Source organism: Octopus bimaculoides, chromosome 16, assembly GCF_046866305.1.
Source record: "Octopus bimaculoides isolate indiv1 chromosome 16, ASM4686630v1, whole genome shotgun sequence".
Taxonomy (NCBI): Eukaryota; Metazoa; Mollusca; class Cephalopoda; order Octopoda; family Octopodidae; genus Octopus; species Octopus bimaculoides.
This window is the reverse complement of record NC_142943.1, coordinates 11,363,678-11,390,579: the sequence shown is the minus strand read 5'-3', so window position 1 is coordinate 11,390,579 and position 26,902 is coordinate 11,363,678. Positions and strand designations below refer to the sequence as shown.

Below are 26,902 nucleotides of genomic sequence, written 5' to 3'. Positions count from 1 at the left end.
CTTCCACAGAAAGAAACAAGGAGAGAAAATAAAGAATGTGTAGTGGCTAGCGATCCAAGGTGAACAGGTCACCTATTTCTATCTTACCTTTTTATATGTTTAAAATTTGCCTGACGATAGCAGGTTTTTTATTTTTTATTTTTTTGCCATGATGTCATCTGAGAATGCATCAATAAAATGCTGCTGCAACAGTTGCGAATTTTGAATCCCACTTTTGTTCTACAGTTTATATTGGATTGGGTACCTATGTATTTATGTATCTGTCTATGTATATATTTACATATATAGATAGGGGTATGTGTATGCTTACAGTGTACTACCAACAAATGACAACTATGAGTTGCTTCAACGTACTGGAAGTTCAATACTAAGTACCCAACCAACCCTGGCGCCCTACATACTGATATACCAAGATTCTACTGAATCCTGCAACTGATCTATATATATATACGATGGGCTTCTTGGTTTCTTTCAGTTTCCGCCCACCAAATTCCTTCACAAGGCTTTGGTTGGCCCTGGAGGATATGATACAGGCCCATCGCCAGACTTTGGTACCTGGGGGGGGGGGTGCTTCAGAATATACTGGGTGGGGACTAATTTGTAATAATGCTAAAGTAGTTTCGAAATAGGTGTATCACTGTAAATCCGAGGGTGCACCATTGAATAGTGAGGTGGGGGCAGTGTTGTCCAGTGCACCCCTGCTGTATGGACGGGCATGATACGGTAGAAGACACTTGCCTAAGGTACCACACAAACAAACCCAAGATCACATGGTTGGGAAACAACACAAGTTTTTTTAATGACAACACAAATACCAAGCATCAAGAAGGAATCGGTCAACACCTTTAGTGAGTTGCAACGGAAAAGGGCAGAAATGAGATTAAACAACGATTAATATGCAAGACGGATGTGATTTGGTTCTATTGATGAAACGGCAAACTGTATGTAAATTAGTCATAGCTCTACCAATGAAAATCATCTACAACACGGATTTTGGAAGGTTATTGAATAACGACAGCAATTGATGTTGCGGTCACAAGATCACTGCACATACATACACACATATGCATATTATATTTTATTTATAGGCTGCGTAGTAAGAAGTTTGCTTCGTAAACCACATGGTTTCGGATTCAGTTACACTACGTAGCATTTTTGGGCAAGCGTCTTCTATTATAGCCACAGGCCGACTAAATCTTCTGAGCGGATTTGGTCGCCGGAAACTGAAAGAAGCCCGTCACGCGCGCGCGGGCACAAGTATGTATGTATGTGTGTGTGTGTGTGTGTGTGTGTGTGTTTTGTTTGTGCTTGCCTCTCACCAACGCTTCACATCCGGTAGATGTTTCTTTACGTCCGGTAAAATAGCGGTTCGGCAAAAGTACCAGACACATACGAACTGGGGTCAATTTGTTCGACTCAAACCCTTCAAAGCGGTGCCCCAACATGGCCGCAGTCCAATGACTGAAATGTGTGTGTGTATATAATATATATATATATATATATATATATATATATATATATATATATATATATGCATATGTATGTATATATATATATGTATGCATATGTATGTATATATATATGTATGCATGTATATGTGTATGTTTATATATATATTTGTATATATGTATGTGTGTGTGTATGTATATATATTTCTGTGTGTATGTATATATATGTGTATGTATATATATATATGCGTGTGTGTGTATGTATATGTGTACACACACACACACACACACACATACACATATATATATATATAATACACACACCGTCATTCGTACAGCAAAACTACACAAACGCAACCAGCCCTGACACAGTTACAGTCCCAATACAAAGAACACACATTGCCTCCATAGAAGATACACAGAATCACACATGACGTAGGCAGAAGCACGCATCAAATACCGACACAGAAAACACGTTACACGCACTTCACATGCATGTAGACACTACATATACAGTCACACATGCATACACAGAACTTAGGGGAATAGTAGTCACGAGTTGTTGCTTAGCCCCAGGTCAACCCTGTTTAAGCAGGCTTATGATCCATGGCGTTCTAGTCGTGACCATTTCGTCTGTGTATGATAATAATCAAGAACTAGATTGTCTAAAGTGTCTTCTACTCTTTTTTTTAAAGACGATGGGCATGATTTAAGGGAGATTTGGCTGCTATTTCTAGCAGGCCGGAGAGGACATAGATACACCGTCTCGGGAACCACCTACATGGTTGTTCGTCTTGCTACAAATAATAACGAAATTCCGGTGAAATTACACGCCACTGCCTTAATAACCAAGGCACGTTAAATAATATATTCCTGGATATATCACAAGATGGTCACGGCCGGAGTGCTTTTGATCATAAGAGTTTCCTCCAGTTTCCTTCTCATACATACTACGAAAAACTTTACAACCTATTATTAGTACAATATATATATATATATATACATATATATATCGCTTGTTTTTATGTTTAGTTATAATAAAAATAAGTTTACATTATTTTAAAGGCTAATCCATACTTTTGAAGAATACAAATTAATTATTCTTAACACACACACACACATATAAACTAAATAGTGACACACACACACACACACATATTCACAAAACTGCAGACATCGCACATGCACATAACGACTACCAGTCATATTATTAACTATCATTATTGCTAACCCTAACCATTGCTATAATCGTTACTATAACCACCAAACATAACAACGAAACACACGACACACAGAACTTCGAGGATGGCGGTCACGAGTTGTTTAGTCCCAGGTCAGACGTGATTGGGTAGATAGATCTATGATCAAAGGCGTTCTAGCCGTGACCATTCGCACTATCATTACCACAATCTTCACTAATCTATCTATCTATCCATCTATCTATCTATCTATCTATCTATCTACTTACCTGCCTGCCCACCTACACACACGCAGTGGAAGTCGATTATTATAATCAAATGGTTATTGTCATTAAAATTAATGGAAATACACTCCGAATACTGCTCTATCTTCCGTTTAATGTTATCAGGTGGTTATTGTTATTTAAAAGAATCTCTGTTCCTAAGTGATTTCAACAAGCAGTTTCGAGTGCGTATGAGTATATTCACACACACACATACACGTTACTCTGTATGCACGAGTCGAAAAGACAGGCCTTTCCAAGAAATAGCAGCCAAATCTCATTCAAATCACGTCCCTACCCTATTTAAAACAAAGGATACACTTCGCAATGTAGTTCTCGATGTATGGGTAATAAAATTTTAGAATGGTCAAGGTTGTAACGCTATTGACCAGGGGTTTCTTCAGTCAGAGCTTAAACATCGACCTTTACAAACGAGGGAGGTTCTACGTGGTCGCTCAACTTGCTAGAAATGGCAACCAAAATCGCCTTCAAATATCATCCTACACAATTTTGGGAAATGAACGAACGAGCACAAAAGATTTGGATCATGTGGTCCTAGACAGCTTTAGAAAAGACGAGGTGGTCGTGATTGGAATACCTTTCTTTGATTATGAGTTTGTTCGATTAGAACAAAATGACGACCACCAACACCATTACTACAACAGTTACTACTACTACAACAGTTACTACTATTACTACTACTACTACAACAGTTACTACTATTACTACTACTACTACTACTACTATTGCTGTAAGAATCATCGTCAAAAACAGCAAACCAATATCACCATTATTGTTGTAACAGATATGCTAGAAATAACAACTAAATTCACATCAACTTACACCCCAAGTGTCTTAAGAAAGAAAAAGAAAGGGCACTACTCAATAATTTAGTCTTCGATACATTATGCCCGTAAAGAAAGAAAAAAAGGAAGACGCAGATCAAGGCTGCCTTTGATCAATGGTTTGGCAGGATCAAGTATGATCTGGGGTTAAACAAGCTCCACCTCCACCACCACCACCACGGATCACAGCAAGCGCCATAACCAACCACCACAACCACTGGAACTGCTATGAAGGCACCGAGACACCCGGCCGCCATGCCGCATTACACCCTGCCACCCCCCCCCCCAGTCGTCTCCACCACCACCACCACACTATCCACTACAGTTTCAGTGGAAGGAAAACCAAAAGCAGGCCATTAGTGATATATTAAGAGTGTGAAGAGGTATATATGGTGTGTGAGAAGCGAGACCAGACCAGACCTGCCTGTCTATCTGTGAGATGTGTAGTACTAAGTTCATATGAGCGGAAATAGTCCGTATCTGTCTTGATTATATATATATATATTTATATATAAACACACGCATTGTTACGTAAACATACTTAGACACACACATATATATATACGTACTTACATACGCGCATATGAAGAGAGAGAGAGACAAACCCGCAGGCAGCTTATTTAGAATGAATGAAATTTTATGTATTGAGCAGTACTTGCTTTCTTGTAGAGACGACTGTGCGCGAACATTTACGTACGTACACACTTACACGCATATACACGAAGCAATCGCATAACCACTTACATACACACGGAAGAAATCGTACACATACATACACACACATAATCTCTATGTATTTATATGTTACAAGCAAGGCAACTTAGTAAAAGAGATTTAGAGAAATCAAGGTGCGTATACAATGAAAGAAATATGATGGTTGAAAGTATTTACATAGTATATATATGTATGAAAATGTGTGTGTGTGTGTGTGTGCGCATATTCGTGAGGCAACTGGGCGGAGCAAGTTCAGGAAACAACTGAATCAGAAGGGAAGAAAGAGAGAGAGAGAGGGAGAGAGAAAAATAAGTTCAGGAAGAGGTGGGGGCGTGAGGAGTAAAGTTAAATGAGAGGGGAGACGTTTAACCACGCCGCCGCCTAGCTCTGTCTCCACCACCGGTGCCACAGTCGCCACCAAGGGAGCCAGCGAGACTGGGTTGTCATAGTAAGAGCTGAAAGGAAAAGAAAAGCCAGTCTTCTTTCTCTCTCTCGGTAGAAAGGTTGCTAGTTCTGCTTGACACAACACCACCCTCACGTGACCTTCATTTACTTCTCCCTCCCCCCTCTCTTATCGGTAACAGTGCGAGCTTGTGTGCCCGTGCGTGTATATGTGTGGGTGTTTGCTCACGCATCTACACAGGCAAATGTATGTTTATACAATGAAGAGATGTTTAAAAAAGCAGCCATTCATCCACACACACATGCTTAACACTGAGTTTCTCAAGACTAAATTTAAATGTTTGCGTATTTAGTGTTGGTTCCTCCCCACCGCTTGACAACAGGTCTTCGTTTGTTTATGTCCTCGTAGCTAGCGTTTCGGCAAAGAAGAGATCCGATAGAATAACCAACAGGCTTTAAAAAAAAATAAGCACTGGGATGGATGATTTGTTCGACTAAAACCCCATTCAGGCAGTGCCCCAGCATGGCCGTAGTCTAATGACTGAAACAAGTAAAGGATAAAAAATACACACACACATGTATTTATACATATATGATTACTTTTTACACCTACATAAAGCAGAAACTGGTAATGCTACAAGTGTTAAAAAGTACATTGACACGATACTAAGGCACTTGAGTAACTGCTATAATAGTATTCTCTAATAATGCAGTGTATGTAATAACACACATACACACACACACACACACACATATATAAGGGAATGTGTATTAAATGTTCCATACTGCGTTGTGGTTATATTTTGAGGTCTCTTGTTTCCGTTTAATTCACTTAGATTTAATTCCATTGCACCGACTACCTGTTGAGTCGCTGTGCGCTCGCATTGAACATTCATCTCGCTGAGACGAACCAACGCTGCACTGCGTAAGTTCACGTGCTTCTATTTTCTTTATGTGTGTTTGTGTGTGTATGTGAGAGAGAGAGAGAACAGGTGAGATCCAGAGATGCTGAATACAGGAAACAAGTAGTAGAGCTCAAATCAGGCTCGTCGCCAGACTTCGACGACTGCGAGTGCTTCAGAATATTCTTGGTGGGTAGCAATTTGTAATAATGCTAAAGTGGTGTAAATCTGAAGGTGGACCATTGAACAGTGACCGAGGGGGCAATGCCGTCCAGTGCATCCTCTTAGCGACAGGCATGGCTCAAATGATTTGAATTTACGTTACGAAGTCTTTATCGCGGAGTGAGTTCACGGAGTAAAGAGTAGGTTATAAGAGAAATTCATATATATATATAGATATATATATATTAACAAGGGGAGAGGCTATTTTTGGAATGACTAATTAAAAAAACCTTGCACGCATGTGTATAGATATATGTGTGCGTATTATGTACTATATAAATAAGTACAGATGTCAATGCATGCATACACACACACATGTAAAGGAAGCATACATTATCTGACTACAATATAAACAAATGCATGTCTCCGTGACCTACTGGCCGCTGTTTATCTTACGTGTCTGACGTTTAGTTAGACGAACACCAAACTGTACCTCGGTGTAATATATACATACACCGAATAGTACCTCGGTCTATATATATACATACACCGAATAGTACCTCGGTCTATATATACACACACACCGAATAGTACCTCGGTCTATATATACACACACCAAATAGCTTCTACCGCAGAAAGAAGTAAACCACCGACAAACCGAGTCACCAATCACTTTAAACAATAATCTTCAGCTGTATACACGCACGCACGCTCTCTTTCTCCTTCCCTTTCTTCCTCTTTCGACGTCCAAATCTATCTTGAATCAGATCTGGGTTGTTGAACTACATTGAGTTAACTCGAGGAAATGCGTCTGCAGCCAGATGCTCTTCCTGTCTCAAGTTTGACTAACCCAGTCATGGGGGCAGATTGCGGCTCGCTGGACTTTCTGAATGTGTACGCCAATGGAAAATTTCCTTGAATTCTTTTGTAGTACAGTGTGCATGATGACAAACCATGTCTCTTGCAGCCAGCTTCTCGTAAAAGATTGGCCATGTCTGGTCTAACTCGTGTAAGCATCGAAAAGTGGATGTTAAAATGGATGATTATGTGTAGATCATCATCATCACCATCATTTTACGTCTGTTTTCCATACTGGCATAGGTTGGACAGCTTGACAAGAACTGGTAAGGCCAGGGGCTACACCAGCTTCCATAGTCTGTTTTGGCTGCCTTCTACAGCTTGATGCAGTTCTTAATGCCAACCACTCCACAGAGTGTACGGTGCTTTTTACGTGGTATCAGCACCAGTACTTTTTATGTGGTATCAGCACCCACACCAATGTTTTTTTTTTTTATGTGGCACCCTGGTTTCAGGATATTAATTTTGTAGTGGTGGGTGGGTCTTCTTCAGAACAGCAATGTGCCACATAACTCAGTCCCCTGTCACCTCCTTCATAAAGCTCAGTATTCTGATATGTGTGTGTGTATATATATATATATATATATATATATATATATATATATGTGTGTGTGTGTGTGTGTGTACATATATGTGTGTGTATATATGTATATATATGTGTGTGTGTGTATATATATATATAAATATATGTGTGTGTGTGTGTGTGTATATATATATATATATATATATATATATATATATATATTGTTAATCAAATATATTCAATGAGGATACAATATACTGAATTTTTTTAATAAGTGCTTTTGGTAGGGAAATGTCTAAAACATTGAAGTATTTAGACACTTGAAAAGACCGATTATCTATATATATAAAAATGAGAATGTGTGTCTGTCTGTCTGTCTGTGTGTGTGAATCCCTAAAACTCGAGAACTACGCAACCAATTTCATTCAAATTTTACAGATGCCTTACTTAGGGTTCCAGTTGTGTTTTAGTCAAAGAAAAGTTTAACTTCTTGCAGAGTTCGAGCCCATGGCAACATAATATCTCCTCCACTATTTACGTATTACGTGTCAAAAGTGAAACAAAAACACTCATGTCAAATACTTTCACTTTAAAAATGAAACTATTCTACTAACTGAAACAATCACATTTTGATACTGTAATGACAGATACTTTCAGAGAGAGAGATGTATATGTATACATATAGATGTAGATGTACACGTTATTCCACTAACTGAAACAGTCACATTTCGATACTGTAATTACAGATACTTTCAGAGAGAGAGAAAGAGATGTATATGTATACATATACATGTATATGTACACGTATATGCATAGATATATATAGATATAGATCTATATGCATACATGTATATGTATACATATGTGTAGATGTATATATATAGATGTACATGTAATATGTACACATATATACATATATATACATGTATACAGATATCTATACATATATACACCCATCACACACAAACACACACATTAGTCATTTGTTTTCTTATCCAAAACTACGTCAAAAGTACTGAACGGATCTTTATGAAATTTGGAAATTATATTCTATGTATAACGGCCATAACTCTCATGAAAATTCATATATTTTTGATGTTGATGAAATTTTAACCCGAACATAACAGATGAGCATTATTTGTAATTCAACGGTACAACAGTGTAAGACTACCCTTTCAGATATACTTACATTGTGATTTCTGCAATGTGGTGCATAAATTGTCAAGTAAATGAGACGCATCTTTGCCTCCACTGATTCACTTGCAAAGTGTTGAGTAAAATTATTTCGTTGCAGACCTCCTTTGGGTCTTTTTATTATCACTGCGACACACATAGTCCCCAGTTGGTAACATTGATTTCAAGGCCCTTCTAGATGAGAGACTGGCATTCCACTTAATGTCTATGTTCCATGCTGGCATGGATTGGAGAGTTATTTAATGTAGAAATATGGTATCGTAGCTACTAACAGTTGAGGGTTGTGTAGTCTAGACAGCGTTTTTAGATTTCATTATTCTCTTTAACCCGGGCAAAGCCGGGTATTTCTGCTAGTATATTATAAAATAAGTGCAGGAAAATTACATCGAAAGATTATCACAGATGTAAGTCCAAAATAATATTGTATTAATAGATAGATGTATAAATATATAAAGTATGATTATTTAAAAGGTTTAAAAGTTTAAAATATCTTAGGATTGTTCCGTGAATGTATTATCCTCATAAATGGAATCTAGATTTGATAATCCTTATCAGGTAATACATCCACTCGTCAGAGAATAAGAGGGTGAATTTCTGTGTAGTCAATTGAATGCTATTTTAAAATTAATGAAAAAGATGTTTGAAAATATTGTTTAAAAGTTATTGTCAGAAATATGTGTTTGTACAATCTTGCGCTAAAAATTTTGAAGGAAAAATATACATCCGTGGTAAAATCCTCTGCGGTAATCCATAATGGCTGTTTGTAATATAAATCCGATAATTCAGTTCTCTTCAATATGTAATCCATGAATGCAGAAAATAAAAGTAATTAAATTTTTGCCTTTTATAGTCATTGTTATATTTTATGCAAGATGTCATTGTTATATCTTATGCAAATGTAAAAATCAGTTTGTTGTACATTAGAGGTTATACAGGTTCAAATTTCAAGAAGACCTTTCTAGCATTCATCCAATGAAGAATTTGTTATGTGAATATGTGTATGCTCAAAATAATTTTCATTTAATTTTCTTTTTTTCTTACTTGTAAGCATCCTACTATTATTATGATGCCACTATATGAAAAATGATAAAAATAAGATATTAGTGTGACTCTTTACTTGATCTCTTACAGTGTTTAAAAGTTTTATAGAACCTACGTCTACATGTGGATAATGCTTCCGACTGGTAAGTAATTAAATTATTTTGTTTATATAATAATATGTATAGCGATTCCTTTGTACAAAGACGGTAGATAGAAGATTTATGTGTATATGGTGTAGCTGATTCAATGATTGACCAGGATAATTTAAAGTTAACTTTTTTTGTTAGAGTTTATGTATATATGTAGCCAATGAAATAGTGTTACTTGTTACATTTGGTTTAAATGAATGTATATGTGCTAAAAATCTTTGCTTAAAGTTAATAGAGCTCCCTATATATATATACCATACTGTGTGAGTATTCAGCTTTTGTAACAATGCATTTATATATCATGTTGAACCTTCTACATTTGCTTTCTAAAGGACATGATTTTTTATTTGTACATGTGCAATATTTAGTTGTATATTTCTGTTCTGTGGTACAATATTTAATACTATTATTATTATTATTATTTGTTATGGTCCGTGGTGTTATATTCTAAACCTTTTAAATAATCATACTTTATATATGTATACATCTATCTTTTAATACAATATCATTTTGGACTATTATCTTCTGTGATAATTTTTTGATGTAATTTTCCTGCCTTTATTTTATAATATTATATATATATATATATATATATATATATATATATACACACACAAAATCTGTGTATGTGTGTGTGTTTGTATATTCTTAACTGAAGAACAAGAAGACTACAGTTAAATAAAATATTCAATGGATTTTAAATGTCTATTATAAATTTATTTACTGAGGTTACTGACCTTACAGCTATGTAGATATTTCAACACTTATGCGCGCGCGTGTGTGTGTGTGTTTGTGTGCATACATAGGCATATTTGTGTGTTCATGTTTGTACATTTAGTTCATTAACCCTTCAAATGCAAAATCAAATTTCATGGCTGTTCCAGTAACAGGATTGGTATTTTCTACAAGTCATGTTGCCTCATTAAACTCAACAGATATCAATGGAACTAGTTTTTATTAAGTACAGAGTATAAAAAAAAGTACATTATGGACTAAGAAAAAGAAAAAAAGCAGTGAATCACTTTAATGAGAATTTTGTGCCTGGTGACTACAGCACTACATGTAGTTCTGAAGGAGATTCAGCCTGACACAGAATGACAAGGCTGGTCCTTTGAACTACAGGTACCACTCATTTTTGCCAGCTGAGCGGACTGGAGCAACGTGAAATATAGTGTCTTGCTCAAGGACACAACACACCACTGGAAATTGAACTCGCAATCGTAAGATTGCGAGCTGAACAGGCTAACCATTGAACCAAGTGCCTTCATTTTCATGGTACATGAGACAAAAAAAAAAAAAAGGAAGAGAAACATTAACATATCATTATGAGTTTATCCTGGTTGGTGACTTTAATGGACATGTTTAGCAAAGCCATGATGGTACTCTGGCATACATGAAGAAAGTGGATATGGAATAAGAAAGAGGGGATAGTATGGAAGAAGGATCAAGGCTCTTGGAGTTCTGTGATGTAAATTAGCTAACTGATTGTAGCATTAACATCAAGAGACAGGTTAAGGAACCAGAATTGACAAGATGGTTGCTAATGTGAATACTTGCCCTGACAAAGTTTATACCATTCAACAGAGATCAGTGTTTCTCAAAGCGAGGCACATATCCCTTTGGTTGGGCACGGAACTTCAGAATGGAGTGTAAGTTACGAGTGAATAAAAATTACAATAAAATTGTTATTATAACTTATTTTGAATATATGTATATATCTATATTCCTCCCTGTGAAATCTTGTATCCCTGCTGTAAGGCTTTACTTCCACACACGCCAGCTTAATTTAATTCGTCCTTAGTTGAAAGACACCTGTTGTTATGTCCTGTTATTTGTATTTGTGTAACTTCCTCCATTTTTTCCGTCCTTATTTTTGTATACATTCGCTGCTTTCTTCCAAGGAATCTAATACTCTTAGCTTAGTTTTTCCTTGGGGCTGGCTAGATTGGAGCAATCTCGAGTATAACCAGCCAAAATTGAAAAGATAATCTGGAACTCGACTGAGGAAAGAAAACTCCGAATGACCTGTCCTTGTTTTCTTTGTATCGTCTATGTGGATGTTTTGTTGTCCCTTTCCTGTATTACCTAACTGTCTGGATGTTTTGCATTCTTGTCCCATTTTGTATTTTTTATATATAAAACATATAGCAGCGTACATACACTTTGGTCTATATATATATATATATACACACACACACATGTATATATATATATATATATATATATTGTGTTTGTGTCTGTGTTTGTCCCCATCACCACCACCACCATTGCTTGACAACCAATGTTGGTGTGTTTATGTCTCTGTAACTTAGCAGTTAAATCATGGCCACATTCAAATGGCTGAAACAAGTAAAAGAATATATTATATACTAACTTTGTCCATAGTGGGTGCATTATCTTTTTCTTGGAACATCAGAAAGGGACACGAGATGAAACAAAAATTAGAGAAACATGAACGTAAACTAATAATAAGGGGCTTCAAAGTAAGAGTTAAACACCCATACAAGCTGGAGAAAGATGGTATGGAATGTGAAAGATCTCGCTGCTAGACGTAGGTTTAGCTTGAAGTTCTAAGAAATGAGTGTATTAAAAAGGAGAGAGAGAGACCTATGACATGTAGAACAACTGGAGCTTTCTGAGACAATTTGTTGTAATCCACAGAGCAATTTGTGGTTGGAGCCAAGCAGAAGATGTGGTGATGGAATGGTGCAGTGAATAGAGTCATAAAAGCTAAGAAACAAACTTGAAAAGATTGAAAAAAGAGTGGGAGGGAAGAGTATCTGAAGAGAAGCCAGATGTTAGGCAGACATAGCATAAAACCAAGCGAAAAGTAAGTTTTGCCAATGCTCTGTGATGAAAGGATGAGAAGCATGGTGCTCTGGATTGCAAAGTAGTTTATCAAGATGTTATTTGTGTAAAGTATGTTTAGCATGACAGCAGCAACACGTTTACCTTCATTGATGCCAAAAAAACAAAATGACCTGGGTATGTTACTACAGACGAATGTGGAGAATGCATGCAAAAGAAAGAGTCTGACTCAGGTAGGCCTGACAGAAGGACAAGATATTGATGTTGACGACCATACGGTCAGTCACAAGTGCAATTATGGACATGAAAGCAAAGGAAGCAGATGGACCATTAAGAATAGTTGCTAAGGGGCGGAAAATAAAATATCTGGCATAATGGAAATACATGCCAGTCACTTGCATAGTCACTACATGGGAAAAGGAAATGACCGAGAAAGAAGCCGAAACAAAGGACCAAGTTATGAAAGTAGCATAAATAGTTGTAACACAATGGATTAGGAAAAAAACTTATCAATGGAACAATTGCAAGTTCTTAGTTAAGAGTAAGTCATTCAACCTAACATTTGTTGATCTGAAGAAAGGCTTTGAGAGGGTACTTCAATACTTCAGTACCTGATGAGCTTTTAGAAAACAAATGATGAATGGCTTGTGAGATATGTGCAAGCCATGTATAGAAATGCTGCCAAGAAGATAGAAATTAACAATGAATTCATTGAGGAATTTCGCATGCAGAGAGACATTCACCAGGGCTTGGTTCTCAGCTTCTTACTGTTTATTAAAAGCCTCCAGGCCATAACAGAAGTTTGAGATTGCCTGCCTATGGGAACTCATGCATTACAGTGACCTAATTCTCAGCTCTCTCCAGTTTATCATAGTTCTTCAGGTCATAACAAAGGAGCTTAACACTGCTTGTCTATGGGAACTCCGGTATTGTGATGACCTAGTTCTCATCTGTTGAAGATTTAGAGATGAAATTCCAGGTGTTGCAGTGAAATATAGAATTTTGAAAGGCCTCAAAATGAACAACAAAAACAAAGGTTTTAAGTAAACAGGAAAATAGAAAGGACTTTTAAACTGTTGGAAATGTGACTATGCTGACAATCAAGAAGAAAAGAACAGGTACAAATTCCATATGATGGATCCAATGGAAACTATGGATATATAAACAAGAGTGTAGCAGGATCACAGGTAGGCTGACAGAAGAGCAAGAATTTGTTAATAGCAGATGCACAGGAGTAGTTAGTGGTAAGAGCACCTGTAAGAGTAAATTCTTTCAAACACTTTTCATACCTACATGACCTAATTAGCAGCGGGTATGGGTGCTCTGAACGCAGAGCAGCTAGAGTAAAGAACAGGGTGCAAATATACCCAACAAGCTATATATCTCTCCTTGCAACAGAAGGATACTCGCTTCAAGTGAAGGGCAAAATGTACGATGTTTGTGTACAAGTGTGATGATGTTGCATGTTGGTGAACCATGGACACTAAATGCGAAGGGTGTGTGGAGGGTGCAAACAAATAAAGTGATCATGTACTTTGTTTACATCCCCATAATTTAAGCAAAAGGGAATGATAGAATAAATCCCAAATTTAAGAAAAAGAAACCAACAAAAAAAAGACCCATAAGTCCTGGGGCTGATTTGTTTGACTAAAACCCTTCAAAGTGGAGCCTCAGCATCGCCACAGTCTGATGAATGAAACAAATGAAAGATAAAGATACTGTCTTAAGTGAGTATGGATGTGAGAATAAGTCGGGTCCTGTCTTGTAGGCATGTAGAGAGAATGAGAGAGGTATATTCTGAAATGTTAGGGTTTCTTAACCACTCAGCATTTAAACTGGCCATCACTGGCCCAAATATTTCACTTGTTTCAGGTTTAAACCAGTTAAACCCAACCTCTCACATCTACCCTATGATGTTTTACTAAAAAAAAAAAAAATAAATAAAATAAACAATCACATCACCAAAGTTTAGAAGCTATGAGATAGCTCGTGATTAATTCAAAATAATGTGAATATATGAGCATTACTTTTGAAAGAGTAATTTGTGTGCCAAAGGGTTAAATAAAATTGATTTCTAACAGACAAATTGTAACAAACTTTGGATAGAGGAATGTACAATCAACAATCAATTATATTGATCTTCTCCTTGCAATACTTGATTGGTAATTATTTCATCGACCTTAAATGAATGAAAGGCAAAGTTGACCTCACCAGTCAGCTATGGAATGGAGCTAGTTGATAATTTCATTGATTGACATTTTATAGCTCTATAACTGAAATAGCTGAGTGGCTAAGGTACTGGACTACCAGTTGAAGAGTCACAAGTTCAAATCCAATGTCGGTATCTTCTTGCATATCTAGACAGAACACAGTATTTTACATCACTATTCTTCACCAAATGGTGTGTGTGTGGATAGGTGTGTTGTCAGGTCTTTTGAGAATGTACTTACTCTCTATCACAGAATGATATTGTCCATGTGGCGAAATTATCTTACACAATATCACAGAAACTGGAGCTGCTGTCTAATAAAACCACCTTTATGTCCAGAGCTGCCCCAATAGCTAGCAAAGAACAGACTCATTACCTGAACTCCCTTGTAGATCACCATTTACTTTTTAATTAATTTAAATTGTGGTGTTCTCTACCATACACCTTTCTACTATAGGCACAAGGCCTAAAATTTTGGAGGAAGGGGCCAGCCAATTAGATTGACCCCAGTATGCAACTAGTACTTAATTTATCAATCCCGAAAGGATGAAAGGTAAAGTTGACCTCGGAGGAATTTGAACTCAGAATGTAAGGGCAGATGAAATACAGCTAAGCATTTTGCCTGGTGTGCTAATGATCCTGCCAGCTCACCACCTTAAATAACGATAATAATAATAGACTTCAAAATATGAATAGATAAAACCAAATGTGCGTATATATATATATATGTGTGTGTGTGTGTGTGTGTGTGTGTGTGTGTGTGTGTGTGTGTGTGTGTGTATGTTAATATTTCATTTAGGTATAATGATACTAACAACCTGGTGTTAGAACTCAATATACATATGCTTCAGAGAAAAGCATTAGTTGAGTACAGAGTGTAATAAGAAATCAAATAAATGACAAAGGAACAAGAAATAATGTAATGAACTTCAATAGCTTACAGTGGTTTCTGCTATAAGATGCAGTGCACTCATAGTTCATAGATCAGTGCTTGTATATTACCTCATAGCTTTGCCTATTTTCTCCTAACTACCGTTACTCTTTATTCTTCTATTTTATTCCTTGTATACTGTAAATTTTCCCTGTCTAAAATATTCATACCTTGTCTCTGATGATGGAATACCCAGTGCATGGACATACTAACCTACCACTTGGGTTATCCCAGAAACAGCTGTAAGACTTCAACTTCATCTTACCCTGTTAGGGAAATTGTCCAGTTAGGGAAATTGTCATTCATCCAGTCTCTTACCACCATGGCAAAATGGGCAGGGACGCCATCCTGTTGAAACCACTCAGAAAGTCCTTCACCTAGCCTTTCAAGCTGGGGCATTAATTGGTCTCTCAACATGGTGAGGTAAGTCTCACCAGTTACATGTTCATTGAAGTAAAATGGCCCCGACACATAAGATTTCCTATGCGTCCAGACTTAAGGGACATCCTGTATATAAGTATAATAGAATAAACTATGAACAAGCAGTTTGCAAGGCATCAAACCATTCAAAAATTTGTATAATATTTACACAGAAGAGAGAACAAACATGTATAACTGTAGCTGGGAAACAAGAAAATCTGGTGTGTGTGTTGGAGGTAACAGTTCATGGTGATTCGGCATACAGATGCAGGAATGTCATGCAGTAATGGAATTGGTGAGACGGAGAAGAATTTAAGTGCAAGTGATCCTTTGTGATTTGCTGATTCAAGCCATATAGGTTACGTAAAATCCATGAGATCATTGCTGAAAACCTTGCAAATAATGGACGGGAAAGTGTATACTATACAAGGTGGGTGTTGAAAAGTTCCTGGCTTTGGGTAAAAGAAAATACAGGAAGATCAGTTAATTATGGTTCTATGCAACATATTCTTCTCTCAGAGTCACACACTTATTGCAGAGGTCCTTCAGTCTTCCTAAGCCCTATAAAAGAACTTGGGAGGTTGGGCCTCCAACCAGGCCTTTCGCAATATCCTTAAAACAGACACAGACACAAAGATATGTATGTATGTATGTATGTATCTATCTATCTACCTATATACAAAGGGCTTCTTTCAGTTTCCATCTACCAAATCAACTCACATGCCTTTGGTTTTCCTGTGGCGGCAGTAGGTGTCACGCAGTGGGACTGAACCCAGAACCATGTCGTTGGGAAGCAAACTTTTCACAACATAGCCATACCTTCGCTTATATATAATATATATATATACACACACATACTCATATATATATATATATATATATATATATATATAGATATATATATACACATATATATATATATATATATATATACACACGCACAAACATATATATATATACACACAAACATACAGCAACATATATAGATGTCAGTTTCAGTGATAAATATTCAGTTGTCTAATCAATTGATCTGCTTGCTAATTAAAGTAGTGTACATGTGGCTGAGTATTCCACAGAAGACATGTGGCTGAGATATACACAGAATCATCATGATGAATGTGTGTAACAAGGTTAGATAGACCTTTAAATTATACCTATAGTTCATCTGATAGACTTCTGAGCAGTTTCTGTGTACACAATACCCCTTACAAAGGTGGGGGGGGGGTTGATCTGAGTCCATGGTAAAAAAAAAAAAAAACAGGATCGCTGACCCAAGATGCCAAGCAGTGGAACTGAATCCAATATCTAGTTCATTGCAAAAGTTAAGTTCTTAACCATTCAGCCATACAGTGAGTGTTATTATATAATATATGATAGAGAACAAAACTGTACAGCAGAAACATGATATTTGCAGTCAGATAGGAATGGGAGTGAGCAGCATAGTTAAGTCTGTTAGGGTGCAGTGGAACCTCTGAGAGAGTGAGAGAGGGAAATAGAAAGAGAGAGAGAGAGTGAGAGAAAAAGAGAGGTTTACTACTCTGGCATCTCTTTCTCTCTCACACATTTATAAATGGTTATATTTCTCTATATTTAATCTATATTTTTTTTACAGATCTCTCTCTCTCGCTATACAACACCCCTCACCCTTACTCTATTCAACTCCTATTCTCATCATGTATTGTTTTTCCTATTTCTCCTCTCATATGAAATGTGTGTGTGTGTGTGTGTGTGTGCAAGTGTGTGTATAAGGAAGTTTTCTTAGCAGTGACTCTCTATATGTATGTGCATGTGTGTGTATGTGTGTGTGTATATATATATATATATGTATATACATATACGTGTGTGTGTGTATATATATATATATATATATATATATATGTATGTACATATTGCTCAAAATGGAAAGTAGATAGACAGTCGACAACTGATGAAGGGTCATTCTTTGTATTACTTGTCCTTTTTTTCTCTCTCTCGTTATTTGCGTATTTCATTCATTAGTTTTCGTATTTCATGTTGTTTACTGTTGGTGATGTCCTGTACCCATATATGCATAAACAAACATACATACATACATACATATATATATATGTTATTTATATTATACATACATATATATGTACGTATTTCTATACACACACACACTCACACAGTTACTTATTTACCTATCTATTCATATATCCAATCTATCTACGTAATTTATCTGCCTGTTTATCAGTCCACCTAATCTACCAACAATGCATTTAACCTATCAACCATATCTATCTATCTATCTATCTATCTATCTATTTCTCTCTCTCTCACTCTCTCTCTATATTTATCTATCTCTTTATCTATCTATATCTATCTATCTCTTTATCTATCTATCTCTATATCTATCTGTCTATATCTATCTATCTGTCTATCTATCTATCTATTTGTCTGTCTGTCTATCTATCTGTCTATCTATATCTATGTCTATATCTGTCTGTCTGTCTGTCTGTCTATCTATCTATCCATCTATCTATCTATCTAACCTTTCTGTCTAATCTATCTGTGTTCCTAATAGCAAGACTCACCCACTAAAATTTACCTATCAACCAACCAACCAACCTACCTGCCAACCCATCCATCCACCCACCCATTCTAATCTGTTGGTATGAAGTTGGAAAGATGGATGGCTAGCACCATCAGTATTAGAATTACAACCTAGAAGTACATTTAAACATGTCTAGACGGACAGGTGAAATGTAGAGGTATGATGGAAACCGGTTTAATCAGCTGAGTTGCAAAACAACTTACTTCTGCTTGAAACATTACAAATATGTTAGAAGCAGCCAACAGCAAGGCTGTAGTGGCACTAACAGTCATTTTTTTTTCTGGTGGTTGTGTTTAAGATGCATGCCTTGCAGCTGTGTGGTCTTGGGTTCAGTCCTACTGCACAGCATCTTGTATAGCTCCAAGACCGACAAATGCTTTTTGAATGAATTTGGCATATAGAAACTGTGTGGAAGCCTGTCATGTGTGTGTATGTATGTTTATATATATATATATATATATTCTCTTTTACTTGTTTCAGTCATTTGACTGTGGCCATGCTGGAGCACCGCCTTTAGTCAAGCAAATCGACCCCAGGACTTATTCTTTGTAAGCCTAGTACTTATTCTATCTGTCTCTTTTGCCAAACTGCTAAGTTACGGGGGATGTAAACACACCAGCATCAGTTGTCAAGCAATGTTGGGGGGGGGGGGCAAAGACACACATATATATATGTATATATATATATATATATATATATACATACACAGATATAGATATATACGACGGGCTTCTTTCAGTTTTCTTCTACCAAATCCACTCACAAGGCTTTGATTCGCCCGAGGCTATAGTAGAAGACACTTGGCCAAGGTGCCACGCAGTGGGACTGAACCCAGAACCATGTGCTTGGTAAGCAAGCTACTTACCACACAGCCACTCCTACGCCTATATATATATATATATATATATATATATTCTTTTATTCTCTTATTTGTTTCAGTCATTTGACTGTGGCCATACTAGAGCACCGCCTTGAAGGGTTTTAGCCTAAGAAATCAACCCCAGGAATTATTTTTTAAGCCTGGTATTTATTTTATTGGTGTCTATAGCTGAACTGCTATGTTTCAGGGGCATAAACACCCCAAGACTGATTGTCAAGCACTGATGGGGGAACAAACACAGACACACAGAGACACATACACACACACATACGACAGGCTTCTTTCAGTTTCCGTCTACCAAATCCACTCACAAGGCTTTGGTTGGCCCGAGGCTATAGTAGAAGACACTTTCCCAAGGTGTCACACAGTGGGACCGAACCTGGAACCATGTGGTCGGGAAGCAAGCTTCTTACCACAGTAGGTATTGTATGTGTGTACGTATGTGCATGTGTATTTGTTTGTCCCCTTCCCCACCGTTCAATAACAAGTGTTCGTTTATGTCCCCATAACTTTGCAGTTTAGCAAAAGAGACCGACAGGATAAGTACTGGGTGGATGGGATGCGATTTGTTCAGATTAAGAACTCTGTTGAGATGTTGTCCCAGCATGGCTGCAGTACAACAACTTGAAACAAGAAAATGATGCAGCTGACACACACACACACACACACACCATTTTTTAAATATCTTCTGCTGGTTTATTGGCCAGTAGCCACACTGGGACACAGCTTTCACAGGTTTAAGTCAATCGTATCAATATCAGTATGTATTTCAGTCTGGTATCGATTTTTATCAACCTTGCTATGTAAGACCGCAATATGTTCCTGAGATGTCACCGTCCCACCTAACATCACATTCATTCTCTACTGCATCGTTACTGTTTTCACATCCACTTTCTCCATGCTGGTATGGGTCGGATGAGACTTACTGAGGTTGTATTCAATGGGTAGATCGCCTATTCAAAGCCAACTGTTACTTGTTGTAAAAGTAACAGTACTTGGTTTCTGTACATCAAAATGCTGAGCAGGACGTTTTATGGTGGACATAGGCTAGAGATTCTCAACTTGGCTCCATATAATATTTGGTGGGGGTCCATGTAAGCAAAATAGTAAATTGAGTACCAAAGGTAATATTTTAAGGGTTCACGAAAAATTTTGTTTTAGACATATTTATTGCAAGAAACAGCAAGGTTTCTTTCTCTAATGTTTTACATAGTTTAAACTATACAAGTTAATTGTGTGAACAGCAAAATAGGAATTTTGAAAGAAGTATCTATAAAACTAGTTCTTAAATACTGAATGGCTATGGGGGTCCACGAAAATAAAATAGTAATCAAAAGAGTCCATAGACAAAAAATGGTTGAGAACCACTGGCTCAAGTGATACCAATGTGAAGACACATGGAGGCAAGCACATACAACCAGCTTCTGTACAGATTCCATCTACCAACTTTCACTCCAAGATATCAGTCAACCCAAAGAAAGCTATAGCAAAAGACATTTACCCAAGGTGCCATGCAGTGGAATCAAACCCAAAGCTACATGGTTACAAAGCAAACTTCTTAACCATAGGGTTATCTCCTCGACCGGATTTAGTCATTAAGATAACAAACATTCTCGTCAATCACAATTTTTTGGCTTATTACACTAACTCTTTAGCATTCAGATTACTAAGTCGAGTGTAATGTTTATTCATTCACATTATTTTGAATAAATCATGCATTATATCACAGCTTTGAGATTTTAATGATGTGACTGTTTATTTTTAGAATGATTGTAGGAGGCGCAATGGCCTAGTGGTTAGGGCAGTGGACTCGCGGTTGTAGGATCGCGGTTTCAATTCCCAGACTGGGCGTTGTGAGTGTTTATTGAGCGAAAACACCTAAAAGCTCCACGAGGCTCCAGCAGGGAATGGTGGCGAACCCTGCTGTACTCTTTCACCGTGGCTTTCTCTCACTCTTACTTCCTGTTTCTCTTGTGCCTGTAATTCAAAGGGTCAGCCTTGTCACAGTGTGTCACGCTGAATATCCCCGAGAACTACATTAAGGGTACACATGTCTGTGGAGTGCTCAGCCACTTGCACGTTAATTTCACGAGCAGGCTGTTCCGTTGATCGGATCAACTGGAACCCTCGACGTGGTAAGCGACGGACTGCCAACAACAACAACAACAACATGTAGGATAGATGGGAAAGGTCAGATTAGACTGGTTTAAACATAATAAAACAGGTAGAATATTTGGACCAGATATGGCTATTTTAAATGCTAAAGGGTTAAAAATATTAGCCGCCCTCATTTTATATCAGATAACTTGGACAGGTTTTGGTTAGCATTGCACCAAGTCATGTCTCATTAAATAACTCATATTTTTGAGAAACATAGCCTACTGCAGTGAGAGGTTGCTGTTAGTTGAAACATATCCAGGTGTTTGTGATTTGTTTGGTATTCCTTGGAGGAATTTGTTTGGATACCATGGAAGAATTTGGGTACTGTCTGAAGTTTAAAGGTTAAAAGGCTCTTTTTCCTCCTTTTTTCTTTCCTATTTCTGGAGAGAGAAGTCCAATGTAATCGGTGAGATCAAATAGATTAAAGTTCCTCTTTAACAGTTGTAAGTTAACAAGAAAAACAATAACCAAGAAAGATATGCAAGGAAAGAATTTCCAAAGAACAGAGGTTCCTACAATAGTTCGTGATAGGAAGGAGAGAGAAAGAGAGAGGGGGAGAGATGGAGAGAGAGACAGCAGCATGTTTGAGTACCAGAGATTGGACTATGCATGTGTGTGTTGTGAGGAAGAGTATACAAATCAATTGGGTGACATTTCCATGGGTGCAGTTTAGGACAGCTGTACATGAAATTTAGTATTTTGCTGAAGAACATAATGCACTGCCCAGTCTGGCAATCAAAGCCATGGTCTTGCGAGTGTGAATGCATCACCCAACCCATAAGGCCATGCACTTTTACTCCAGTAAGAACTGGTAATCTAAGGAGTTCACAAGGTACTGCCTTGACAGGGTTCCCCACTCTCTTATCTGGAGGTCAATGCAGAAGCTTGCGATAGACGAGTGGTTGGTGAGAGTCATACAAACCATGTACAGGGACACTGTCAGTAAGGTGAGGGCTGGCAAAGAGTATGGCAATGAATTCAGTGTACAAGTGGGAGTATGGCAATGAATTCAGTTCTCAGCCCCGTCTAATTCATCATAATTCTCTAGGTTATAACAGAAGAATTTAAGATGGGATGCCCGTGGGGGCTCCTCTATGCTGACGACCTTGTTCTTGTAGCTGAATCACTCCAAGAACTAGAGAGCATCTTGAGAGAAAAACTGGGTATAAGAGGCATCAGATGTGGTGTGCAAGAGAGAAGACTGCCCTGGTATGGTCATGTGATGTATATGGATGAGGACAGCTGTGTAAAGAAGTTCCAATTTCTAACTGTGGAGGGAACCTGTGGAAGAGGTAGATTCAGGAAGACATGGGACGAGGTGGTGAAGCATGAGCTACGGATGTTGAATCACACAGAGGTGATGACAAGTGTCTGAGACCTCTGGCGATTCACTGTGCTTGAGAAGACACACCAAGCCATTGTAGTTGTGGCCAGTGCTGGTGACATCTAAAAGGTGCCTATACAGGTAACGCATAAAAGGCAACCACTACACTCTTAGAGTGGTTGGTGTTAGGAAGGGCATCCAGCCATAGAAATGAAGCCAAACCAGACTGGAGCCTAGTACAGCTCTCTGGCTTACAAGTTCCAGTCAAACCATCTGACCCATACCAGCATGGAAAACAGATGCTAAATGATGATGATGATAATGTTATACCTTAAAATATTCCTTTTCCTGTTCCCAAGCTTTTCACTCTCTGTACCTTAACTTTTTAGAAAATCTGCTATTTCTGAGCATTTCAGAAGGTGTCAAGGATACCTGTTTACTAAGATTGTTGATTAAGTTTCTTGGTATGCTAAGTAGCTGTTTTGATTGCATGTCTATGCATTCCAATTCCTCTTTCAGTTTCTGATATGTTCTAAAACTATTGCTGTTTAGTCTTAAGGTTGTGCATCTAGAAAATTAATGTTGATATGATGAGCATCTACAATAATTAGCACAAGGGTCGGCGAACCAGGGTAAATTACCCCAAGTGGGGTAAAAATGAAATTCTTGGGAGTAATGAGGACTCATTAGACATAAGTAAAATCATATAAAAAACATGTTCCTTATTCCGAGAGAAGTTTTTCTTCTATCAACACAACTTCTGTCCAATGTAATGGATGTGTTTAGGAGACGTCATGTCATTTTGAACTATAAACAATTTGGTTGCTAAAGCGTTGTCAGGTGCTTAAACATATTATTTGTCAGTTGCCTGAACCTTATTTTTGGACACACGTGTTTTTGCTTTGTTTAAATAGATTTAAGTAGTTATTTCAATTCAACCCTTTAATGAAATCGATTGGACCCCCAAAGACTCTATCTAAATTGCTCTGGCATCAAAATGCCCCAATTTTGACGTAATTGTAACAAAAACGAAACTTCATTTCTCCAAAACCTGAAGTGGAAAAGTTTCTAGAAAATTCCTTTTGTTTCATAATGAGGATATTAAATTATTTTATCGCATTTGTTTTATACTTTTTATATTTATAATTGTATTCTCCTTATAAATAGATTCAATAAACCTTTTGAATTCAAAGAATCTATGATTTTCTTCCCTTCAAATCAAGAGGGCGGGGTAACATAGGCATAAATAAATATATTTTAGGGGAATCGGTGAAAAAAGTTCCAATCTCTGCTTTAGCATTCAAATTATTCTGTCAAATACAATGTTTATTTATTCACATTGTTTTCAATCAATCATGAATTATCTCATAGCTTTGAGATTGAACAGCATGAATATGAATATATTACTACATGAATATATTTATGTGCCAGTGACACGTAAAAGTACCCACTACACTCTTGGAGTGGTTGGCATTAGGAAGGGCATCCAGCTGTAGAAACTCTGCCAGATCAGATTGGAGCCTAGTGCAGCCATCCGGTTCGCCAGTCCTCAGTCAAATTGTCCAACCCATGCTAGCATGGAAAGCGGACGTTAAACGATGATGATGAGGATGATGATGATACATGTACTATCCCACATTTAATACCAATGCATATATGATACATATATACATAGAACTTAGGTGCAGGCATGGCTATGTGAAAAGAAATTTGCTTCTCAATCACATGGTTCCAGGTTCAGTCCCTGCATGGCACCTTGGGTAAGTCTTTCTCTAAAGCCCCAGGCTGACCAAAACCTTGCGAGTGGGTTTGGTAGATAGAAACTGAAAGAAACCTCATCAAATATGTATGTATGTATGTATTATGTATGCATGCATGCATGTGTGTGAGTGTGTTAGTTTCTCTGGGCTTTGACACTGTGTAGCAGTCGTAAACAAGTGTCACCATTATGGAAATAAATATCCTTCGTTTCCAATCTTCTGGTCATGGGGAAATATTGTCTTCAAAACAACTGAAGATTGATGACAAGAAGGGCATCTGGCCACAGAAAATCTGCCTCAACACATTCTGTCTATCTGACCCATGCGAACATGGAAAATTTGGCCCTAAAACAATGATGATGATGACAGTGATGATGATCTCACACACACACACACACACAGTGGCAACATCCAACAGACATAAAACAGCTCATGTTATTTCATCCACTCTGAAGTTAGTTTACAACTTACTTCACCCCCTCCTCCTCTTTTCTAGAATCAAACAGTTGCAAGTCTCTCTCTCTCTCTCTCTCTCTCTCTCTCTCTCTCTCTCTCTCTCTCTCTTGTTCCATGTGTGGTGTGCATCACATCACCAAAAACATTCTAGTAACATCTCAACAAATTGTGTAGTAGTAGTAGTAGTAGTGGTGAATTGTGGCACATGGCCAGAAATTCGTTAGCAAGGCAGGTATTGTCGATTAAATCCACTGCAGTACTTGACTGGTACTTTATCCAGTAACGAAGAAAGGCCAAGTTGACCTCAGAAGAATTTGAACTCGGAACTCAGAGGGCGAAGCAACTAAATGTTCTGCAAGTCATTGAAACGATCCACTTGATAGATAGGAGTCTTATTCTGTTACATGTTACAGTTATTGCAATGGGGCCATGTGCTGGGGACACCACTTTGAAAGGTTTAATCGATCCCAAGTATTTATCTTTTTAAAGTATGGTACTTATTTTATAGGTCTCTTTCGCTGAACTGCGAACGCGAGGGAACGTAAACAAACCAACAATAGTTGGAGAGAGGAGATACGAAGGCATGTACATGCGCCCCCTCCCCACAGGCTTCTGTACAGTTTCAGCCAACCAAATTCACTCACAAAGCGTTGGTCGATCCGGGGGGTTATAAGAGAAGATATTTGCTCAAGGTGCAGTGTAATGGGATTGAACACGAATCCATGTGTATTGAGTTCTGTTGGGATAAAGTTATTATTTTTTTTTGTTCGAGACGTGTGTGTATGTGTATATAAACCCCTGTCGATTCACCAGAAGCGACAAATTACAGGACTCAATATAAATGTAAAGTATTTAATATATTATAACTGAAAGGCTCGCTCACTCACTCACACATTCTACTTCACATACAGAGTTTCATATTTCCCGTTTGTAAAAGCAATCGTACATATCTGATCTCTATTTTATCGACCCCCGCCTCTTCTATACACACACACACACACACACACACACTGAGTGGAGGCATGATCTGAACTCAAAACACGGAAGAAAGAAAATGAAATTTTAATTCAGTGAGGCAGCGTTTAGTCTGGCACTCTACCATTTCTGCCATTCCACAGCATTCCAAAAAATAACAATGGTTTCTAAAAGAGGCACAAGGCCATACATTGAGAGAGAGAGAGAGAGAGAGAGAAAGAGAGAGAACGAGAGAGAGGGATATAACAGAATTATAGTAAAATTCGGAATCCGTGGAATCTGGTGAAGCTCTGTGGCCGACAAGAATTTAATCGATAAAGACAGTTCCTTTGAGAAAAGGGTTCGATAAGTTCAATTATCGTGAGAGCCAGTATAAGTGTTTATCCTTCTCTTCGTAGCTGACTCCTGTCTGGAATTTTCTGAGAATTATGTTGACATTGTTTTCAGTCTGTCAACATTATTTCCAATATCATGAACAACAGTCCCAGATTACCAAGCACTCCCCTGCTTATTTGGATGGTATGCTAGGTGGTGGAAAGATTTGATGTAGACACAAATTTATAAAATTACTGTGTTATACTAGCGTATAAACCGCACAATTTCATACTTAATTTTAACTGAAAAAAAACAACCACTGGAGTGCGATTTATACACGAGGCAAAGCTAAGACAGTTTTATAATAATATCACGATGAACAAAATAAT

At 37.5% G+C, this 26,902-nt stretch overlaps 1 protein-coding gene and 1 long non-coding RNA gene across 5 annotated transcripts in view; one reads left to right on the top strand and one right to left on the bottom strand.

Moving 5' to 3' along the window:
* LOC106882102 (uncharacterized) overlaps positions 1-26,902 on the bottom strand; it is an 87,246-nt gene that overhangs the window by 50,240 nt on the left and 10,104 nt on the right. The gene's annotated exons all lie outside the window — the stretch shown is intronic.
* The window catches only part of LOC128249696 (uncharacterized), a 152,382-nt gene continuing 129,333 nt past the window's right edge, over positions 3,854-26,902 (top strand). For all 3 annotated transcript variants that reach the window (XR_016244579.1, XR_016244578.1, XR_016244577.1), the window contains exons 1-2: positions 3,854-5,796; positions 9,642-9,694. This is a non-coding gene — a long non-coding RNA (uncharacterized LOC128249696). The remainder of the gene's footprint in view (positions 5,797-9,641; positions 9,695-26,902) is intronic.